Below are 8,874 nucleotides of genomic sequence, written 5' to 3'. Positions count from 1 at the left end.
AAGCCCTAATTGGCATGGAGTTGGCGGAGCATCCGAAGCCTCCTCCTGCCCTACCAGAGACATGGGGGCCTAGTGGGAAAGAGGGGACAAAGGGGCTTCCCCAACCCAGACCAATCATGGTCTGGGGTAGTCCTGACCCTTCCTGTTTAGGCCCCACCCCTTCTGCGGCGAGCCAGGGCTACTTCAAAACATTTTGAAATAGCCCCTGGGCAAAAATTATTGCCCACCCCTTATGTAGATGGTATCATGAGCTTTAGTGGGTGGAAGTGGGTTGTGCCCACAAAAGCTCATGATACCATCTACATCAGGCATGTCAAACAGGCTTCGGGCGGGCTGCATGTGGCCCAATCGAAATTTTTTGTGGCCTGCCACTACATTTGATAAAAGAATAAAGTGTGGCCCACTGGCTGCTCAGAGCACGTGGCCAAGTGCAGATCACAGCTGGCTGGGCTGCTCTGCACAGGCATCAAGTTCCTTCTCACAGCTGGCTGCTGTGCTCACGCCTCCCCAGCTCCTCAGGAAGAAATGTGCAGCAGTGGTGACACTGGCTCCGGGACCTAGGCATTAGGTATGGGGGATGGGTTAGGGTTAGGGTCTGGGGGAGGGAGGAGGCATTGGGTTAGAGTGGGGCGGGTGCTCTGGGGGAGCAGAGGGGAATTGGGTTAGAATGGGGATATGGGAGTGCCTGGCTCTGGGGGTATCCAGGGGGATATTTTGTTAATGGTTTGGTTTTAATTTATTTATTTCCAAATAAAATCACAAAACGTATATTAATTTTATATCAAATCTATGTCAATTTTTTGCAATTGCGTGAATAATTATATATTTATGCAAAATTTCAAACTTACAAAGTATCTGAAATTTTCATAGAAGCCTGTTCTAGTTGATTGACCATGGTCTATACTTGTTTTTATTTCAACAAAAATAGTTATGTATCATATAAGAAATGTAAAAGTACCTTCAATTTATATTTAAATTAATTATTTTTTGAGTAAATAACAATCTTACACATCACATTATTGTATTATATTAAAACAAGACCTGAAAAATATAAAATATACCAAAAACATAATCTATAATAATAAATAATTACAACTTTCCAATAGAAGTACATTTTCTTTGGCATCCCTGAAAGCTATCAGTTTTCATTTGTGTGGCCCTCAGTGGGCTTCAAGTTTGACATGCCTGATCTATGTTTGTTAGTCTTTAAAATGTAACCAGACTATTATTTTTTAAAGTTTTTCCTTTTTTTATAAAGTATCTTTTATTTTAAAAAAATTATAACTAACCCCAATGCACCCACCTCTCCCCCAGATCCAGCCCCCCCATCCCAATGCACTCACCCCTCCCCCTGAGCCAGGTCCCCCCCAGGGCCCTCCATCCCAATACACTCACCCCTCCTCCTGAACAAGCCCCCCCCCCCCCCAGTGCTGGGAGCACCCCCCATAAAATTTTTCCCCCCTGACCTGCTCAGAGCCAGGCACTGGAGGAACCTGATGGAAATCTAACCTTTAAAGTGGCCACTGCTGCTGCCCGGCCCTGCTGCCTCTGCTTGCAGCGTGTAGAGAGCTGGCAGCCGGTTTCACTCCCACCCCAACTCGGTGCCCCCCTAGCATGGCACCCAGGGGCAACTGCCCGCCCTGCCCCCCCTTTGCCACGCCTCTGGGGGACTGCTTTCATCCAGAACAGCCTTTGTCCAAAGCAGGCCTGGGCACCCTGCAAGCAGGAGCTATTCTAGCATCCAGAGCAGCCTCTGTCAGGGTATGTCTACACTACCCCGCTAGTTCGAACTAGCGGGGTAGTGTAGACATACCCTCAGAGATGTAGCGTTGGGGTGGGGGGGACAGTTGCCCCCGGGCGCCACGCTAGGGGGGCGCCAGGCTGGGCTGCGGGGGTGGGGGAAGGTGCGGGGTGCTGGGCTCACCTGGACTGCAGAAGGAGAGAGGGGTTGGGAACCCAGTGCTGGACTCAAGAGGAGGGAGGGGCAGGGAATCAGCACTGGGCTCAGCATGTCTGTGCAGTTTGGGGGGAGGTGCAGGGACACGGAGCTCAGCTGGGTTGCAGAGTGAGGAGGTGGGTGGTGCTGGGCTGAGTGGGGAGGTGCGGGGTGCTGGACTGAGCTGAGCTGGGCCTGCCTCTGGAGGGTGGGGAGGGGCAGAGCTCAGAGCTCAGTTTGGCTGCAGGAGGAGGGAGGTGCCGGGAACCGGGGCTAGACTCAAGGGGAGGGAGGGGCAGGAAATCAGAGCTGGGCTCAGCAGTTTTGCAGAGCTTGGGGGGAGATGCAGGGAAACGGGGCTCAGCTGTGCTGTGGGGGAGGCGTGCAGGGAACCAGTGTGGGGCTCAACTGGGCCGAGGTGGATGGGGGAAGGCATAGGGAACAGAAGAGCAGCTCAGCTAGGCTGTAAGGGGCTGCAAGGAACTGGTGCAGCACTCCCTTAGATTGTGGGTGATGGTTTTGGGGGAGGTGCAGGGAACCAGCGAGGGTGGGCAGCTCAGTTGGGTTGCAGGGGAGGGAGATGCAAAGATACTTAGTGGGGAGGGGGGGAACCAGGAGCCCTGAAATGACCTCGCTGGTCCAAAAAATCCCTCATCTGGGACCAGTCAGGTCTAGAGGGTGCCAGACCAGGGAGGTCCAACTCCTACCCAAGTCCCCTCCTTGCACCCTCCCTCCTAGTCAGATACCCTACCCCCAATCTGCTCCTGATCCCTCCCCGTGGCCAGACACCCTACATCCAGTCTGCTTCTGCACCCTACCTATCACCCAGACCTTGCCCCCTTCTGCCCCCCATCTCCCTCCCAGATTCTGCACCCTACCTATCCCGCTCATTGGCAGCCCTCTCACACACACTGCACCCCTTATTTTTGTCCCCACTTTAGAACCTAAGAGGTCCATAAAATTAATCAGAAAAGCAAATCTAGCCTATGGAAAGCCCCGAACCTCAGTCCTCCCTATCCCTTCCCCTCGTCCCTTGGGGCTGGAATGCCAGAGGAGTGAGGTGTCTCAGTGGGGCCCACCTAAGTGAGGGTTGGGGTTTTGGGAGGAGCATTTTTGTTTCTCACTTGTGTGGTTCCCATCTGATTTTTCTGTGGATCAGTGGCCCCCTGATCCAAAAAAGGTTACCTACCCCTGTCAAAAGTAAAGAAAACATTGAAACTTTTTGTATTGGACATAAATTAATATTTTACTTTATTTAAAATGAAGTTTGATAAACTAACATGAGAAAGTTAATTTCAATTATTAAACAGCTTAAATGTTAAACCATTCTCCCTAGCTGCAGCACTAGCAAAATGGCTTGGGCATAATTGTGTAATTAAAGGTGGGTTTCCATTAGCAACTGGCCGTCTGCGGAAAGGTTTACATTGAGTCATGAAACTTGTTGTCGTTTGCGAATAATGTCAGTCGGTGTGTTGTTGCGGAAGCTTTGTATATAGAAATCCAGATTGTAATTCCGACCGTCAGGGGGAGTTCATATAGAATTATTTTTCCTTTGGTGTTGAAAGGGGGGATCTAGTAGGTCAGATTGATGTTCATTGGTGGTTTGGAAATATTCTCGGAGGCGGAGGCAGTGAAAAAAAGCCTCAAGGTCACCACAAAATTGTATCCAGTTTGTGGGGGACGTGGGGCAGAAAGAGAGACCCCGGGATAAGACAGACTCTTCTGCTGGATTGAGTTTGTAGCTGGAGAGGTTAACAATATTATCTGGTGGGTTGAGGTAGTTGCTGTTGTAGCCTGTGGTGTGGAGCAGTTTAGAAAGTTTATTGTCTTTTCTTTGTTGTAGGGAATAGAAGTGTGTATAGTAGATTTCTTGTCTGGTGGAACAAAAATCTTGCAAGGTGTTAGTCGGTGTGGATGTTTGTCTTGAGATGAGACTCTCTAAGTTAGAAATGTCATTCTTGATGTTTTTCTGTTTCTTGTATAAAATACTTATCAGGTGGTTCCTTAATTTCTTAAGATCAAGAACACATATTCCTGCGCATCCAGAAATATAATTTATGCTATCATGTGCTGAAAGTGTCCGTCTGCTATGTACATTGGACAAACGTCTCAGACACTTCGCCAAAGGATCAATGCCCACAAAACAGATATTAGACAGGATCACAAAGAAAAAACAGTTTCTTGCCATTTCAACCAGAAAGGACATTGTCTCAATGACTTGATTACCTGCATCCTGCTTCAAAGGCCTTTTAAGACTTCACTTGAAAGAGAATCCTCTGAACTGTCATTCATGCTTAAATTCGACACTTTACGCCTAAGTTTGAATAAAGACTTTAATTATCTTACCCATTGCAAAGATAGCTTCCCCAATTATCACCTCTAATATCATTAGCTCTCAGACATTTACCTCCCCCCCCCATCCCCTTTCTGTTCTGAAATTTGATTTGTCCTTTTCATATGTGTTCATTTTTTTAAATTGCATCCTTTGGTATATGTGGTTGTGACATTTTTCTTCCACTATTTGATCTGAGGAAGTGGGTCTGGCCCACAAAAGCTCATCACCTAATAAACCATCTTGTTAGTCTTTAAAGTGCTCCATAGTCCTGTTTTTTGTTTCAGCTACACCAGACTAACATGGCTACATTTCTATCACTATTCTACATTGAGTCATGTGGTCCATGGGCCAAAAAGCTTGAGAACCACTGGAATAGAGGCACCTCTGGCCTCTCCCCCACAAGAGACTGCTGCAGGCTCCCTGCTGCTCCACAAGAGCCCACAGAGAGATCAGGTCGGTTACCACGGTGGTAAATCACCATGTTGCTCCAGTGTGGATGATGGGCAGACTCTTTGTGAGTCTTCCTCATCCTAGCAGTCGATTTAAACACCATGGTAAGATGCCAAATGAAAACATTTGTTATGTCCACCAAGAGGCAGGACGTTTTGTCTCTCTCCAGAGAGCGTTGTCATGACTTGTGTCCTTGGGTGAGCTCTGTGAAGAGGTGAGATGTTTTGACTTCCAGCTTCAAGGGATTTGTTCTTCTGTCTTCGGGGTGCACGTTGCTTTGACCTGAATGGAGTTAGCTGTGACAACTCATTTCTGTGTTATTCTGACACATAAAGTGAAACCTGTGCTGAAGACCCCACGTTCAGTGAGAGAAAGTGCTGCTGTCAGAAAAAGTAAATTAAAAAATCTCTCCAATTTTCTTCAAAGATCACCTCTACCAGGCAGTGAGGCTTTTACTGATTTCTCCCTTATATGTTTGAAGGGTGACTAAATGATATCTGGATTTTTTGGGTCATATCAACAGATTGTTTTGGGCTCAATCCTAGATTAAAATTTAAATTGTATTAGGCCCTTTGTAAGCAGGTTGGGAAGTGGTCTCATTTGGCAATTATTATTCGGTATTATTTACATAATATGCACATTGTCACCTTGGTATTGACATATACATTTCTCAGTACCTTTACATATAAAATAGCCCAGCCCCATTGACCTCTATGGGCAATGTACCTTGTAAGGATTCATGGGGATATGATGAAGTTGTTTAAACAGATATGTTGCAATTGTAGAAAAAATGTTGTGTGTCTGAAAACTGTAGATACAGGGCGTACTTATAATTTTTTTAAAAGGGGTACTTTATAAAAAAAAAAGTTGAGAAACGGTGCTCTAAACCATTCCTTTTGGCCTCCCTGTTTCCTTTCTCCTATGACAAGTTGGGCAGGTAGCAGTTTTGGTAAAAATATATCAGACGTGCATGCAGTGCCCGCTCTGCCTCAGCTGGTGCTGGATAATCAGAGCCTCAATTCTGGAGGAGTTGGCATTACCGGGGTGATCGATCCCCCCATGTTTTGTTGTGGATTTTCCAAAGAAAATGCCGGTGTTTTCTATAGGCCACCCACAGCTCCCTGTCCTAGCAGAGACTTGGGTTTAAACATGGCTTTCTCAGCTAAAAGTCTTATACATGTTCGGACGTTGTGATTGTGAACACCTGGTGGGGCAGTCTGCCAAAGGCAAGGCTGGCCTTGAATCTTGACATCTACGGCTTCAGTTGAATGGCTTGTGTGAAATTTGGAAGAGCAGCTCAGAGAGACGTCTCTCCTTTACTTACGGATAGAATCTCACAGCAGCCTGAAGGAAAACGTCCTCGTGGCAGACTGAAAGCCTCGCTTGCAGTGTATCCTCAGCCTTAGGCTACTTAGTACTTCAAGAAACCGAGGGTGATTCTCATATTGTGTGTCAGTTTTATTTAAAAGTTTTTTCGGAGTGTTCTTTTAACAGATAAGTTAATCTCTTACGTTCAAGGAGGTGTGTGTGTGGGGGGGGGGAGAATTGCCCTTCTGCTCCCCCATCATACCTCTGCTTGCCTGCTCCTCCTCCATCCACCACCTGCTGAAGCCTCCTCCCTGCCTCTGCACCCCCAGCCCGACCTTCCTCCCTCTTCAACAGTAGGACAGTGCCCAACCCAAACTGGAGGGGGTGGGGGAAGACGCTGCACAAGCTCCTGCACCTCTGTCAAGCTCAGCTGTGCACCAGGTTTGGGGCCCTGTCACATGGTGGCAGGGGGGTGGGGAGGGCGCAAATTTTGCTTTTGCCCCCGGGTGCATAACACCCTCACTATGCCTCTGGCTTCTGTCCACGGGGAGCTTGGGTGCCCTGCAGGCAAGGGCTGCTCCTGCAGAGCACCATCTATCTGCAGGGAGCTTAGGGGCTGATCGGTGGGTGTTGGGAGCCAGGAGCCAGTGGCAGCTCTCCCCCCGCTGAAGAGGCTGAAAGCCAGAAGAGCCAGTCCCAGCTCCAGCATAGGCAGGGGCCCCATTTCTGATTTTGGTAGGGGTAGGGTGACCTGTGCATGCTGTGATGGGGGGACGGGAAGGGGACTAGGACAGAGGCTTCAGCAGTGTTACTGAGCATGCTCAGTACAAGCCAAGCACCAAATGGGGGGCAGGAACGAACCCCATCCACTCCCCCCCCAACACATCATCTTTACCCCAGGATTGGAAAACTCGACTTTTTTGACAGACAGCTTAGCAGTTAGCTGACAGGAGCACTGTATCCGATTCCTGTATAAAAGCAAGAAAATGAAATAAATACTAGCGGGCTACGCTCGCCACCCCCACCCCCACCTCCCGCCGGCAGTGAGCATGAGCGTGCGATGATGTCCTGAGAGCATGATGATGTCATTCTGTCACCTGACATGAAAAACTTTTTTATAGAGAGAGATTAGACCCCCTCAGCCCTAACACTTAACATACGCTGACATCTCGTGACAAGTCATTTAAGGGACACTGGTTAGTCTTACAATTTTAATGTGTGTTCTTACTTTGTGACTAACTCTGTGGAGAGAGGCAAACCCTATCAGGACTCCTGAGTTCTATCTCGGCTCTGGAAGGGGAGTGGGGTTGCAGGAAGGGGGCACATACATTTCAGCTCTATATAGGAACATCACAATAGCCATACTGGTTCAGACCAATGGTCCTTCTCGCCCTGTATCCTGTTTTCCAAAAGTGGCTAATACCAGTTGCTTCAGAAGGAATAAACAGATGAGGCAATTGTCATGATCCATCCCCTGTCACCCATTTCCAGCTTCTGGCAAACAGAGTCTAGGGACACCATCCTTGCCATTGATGGACCTGTCTTCCTTCAACGTATTTCATTCTTGTTGGAGCTACGGATGTAAATGACTAGTCAATTATCCAACTAGCCGATAAGCATAAGCTTGTCGGTTAGTCAACTAGTGATGCGACTAGTCGCTTCTCCCTCTTGCTGCCTCTATTAAAGAAAGGCAGCAAGTTGGGGAGCAGGGGGAGCAGGAGCCAGAGCCGGCTTAAAAGCTGGTTCCCCCCAGCACCATCTCCGCAGGTGGCAGGGGAGGTAGAGGCACAGCAAGAAGTGGCATGAGCGAGGACTGAAGCAGTCTCCGCTCGCACTGGTTCTGCTACGATTCTGCTTTTGAAATACACACGAGCCCAGGCAGGACTCTAAATTTAGATTAACGAATCCAACAGTCGATAGAATTTCCATTGACAATTCGATTAGTCAATAAGGGCCGCTCTGCCTTTGAACTGTAGCAAAAGCCCTGCAGGGAGTGCGGGGCCAGCAGGGGACCCCGCGCTCCCTGGGGGGCTTCCCTCTGGGGCCTTCCCTCTGGGGCTCTTGTACATTTCCAAGGCTCAGGTGCTGCAGGGAGCATGGGGCCAGTTCCCCCTGGTCCCACTCTCCCTGCTGGGCTTCTGCTTTTGAATTGTAGCAAGAGCCCGGCAGAGCTTTTGCTACACTTCAGAGGCAGAGGTGCCCTTATCAACTAATCAAATAGTCAATGGAAATCTTATCAACTATTTGATTAGTTAATCTGAATTTAATATCCCTCGCTGGAGCCCTTTTATAGTTTGGGCCTTTCCACCATCTCCTGGCAAAGATCCACAACTTGAGAGTAAAGAAATAATTTGTTTGAAATCTGATGCATTTAATTTTAACTGGATCAGCTTCTTAGTGAAGGAATAAATAACATTTCCTTATTCGATTTTTCCACACTATTCATGATTTTCTGGACATCTAACATATCGCCCCCTCCTTTAGTTATTTCTTTTCCAAGCTGAAAAGTCCCAGTCTTGTTAATTTCTCCTCATATGGAAGTTGTTCCTCATCCCTAATAAGCTCTGTTGCCCTTTCTGTATCTTTTCCAAATACCATATTTCTTTTTTTAGATGGGTTGACCAGATCTGCATACAGTATTCAAGACGTGGCCATACAATGACTTTATGTAGAGGCAATATGGTGTTTTCTCTTATTATATATTCCTTTCCTAAGGATTCCCAATATTCTGTTAGGGTACGTCTACACTAGCCCCCTATTTCGAACTAAGGAGGCTAATGAGGGCGATCGAAATTGCTAATGAAGCGTGAGATTTAAATATCCTGCGCTTGATTAGCATACTCCC

At 47.7% G+C, this 8,874-nt stretch overlaps 1 protein-coding gene across 2 annotated transcripts in view; it reads left to right on the top strand.

Moving 5' to 3' along the window:
• The first annotated feature begins 464 nt into the window (after positions 1–464).
• Positions 465–8,874, top strand: part of LOC102443928 (adhesion G protein-coupled receptor E3-like) — a 54,898-nt gene continuing 46,488 nt past the window's right edge. For both annotated transcript variants that reach the window (XM_075902183.1, XM_075902181.1), the window contains exon 1: positions 465–568. The gene's annotated coding sequence lies outside the window, so the exon portion shown is untranslated. The remainder of the gene's footprint in view (positions 569–8,874) is intronic.

The sequence above is a fragment of the Pelodiscus sinensis genome, chromosome 19 (genome assembly GCF_049634645.1).
Source record: "Pelodiscus sinensis isolate JC-2024 chromosome 19, ASM4963464v1, whole genome shotgun sequence".
NCBI lineage: Eukaryota > Metazoa > Chordata > Testudines > Trionychidae > Pelodiscus > Pelodiscus sinensis.
Note: the sequence above shows the minus strand (reverse complement) of the source record. Positions and strands in the feature narration are given on the sequence as shown.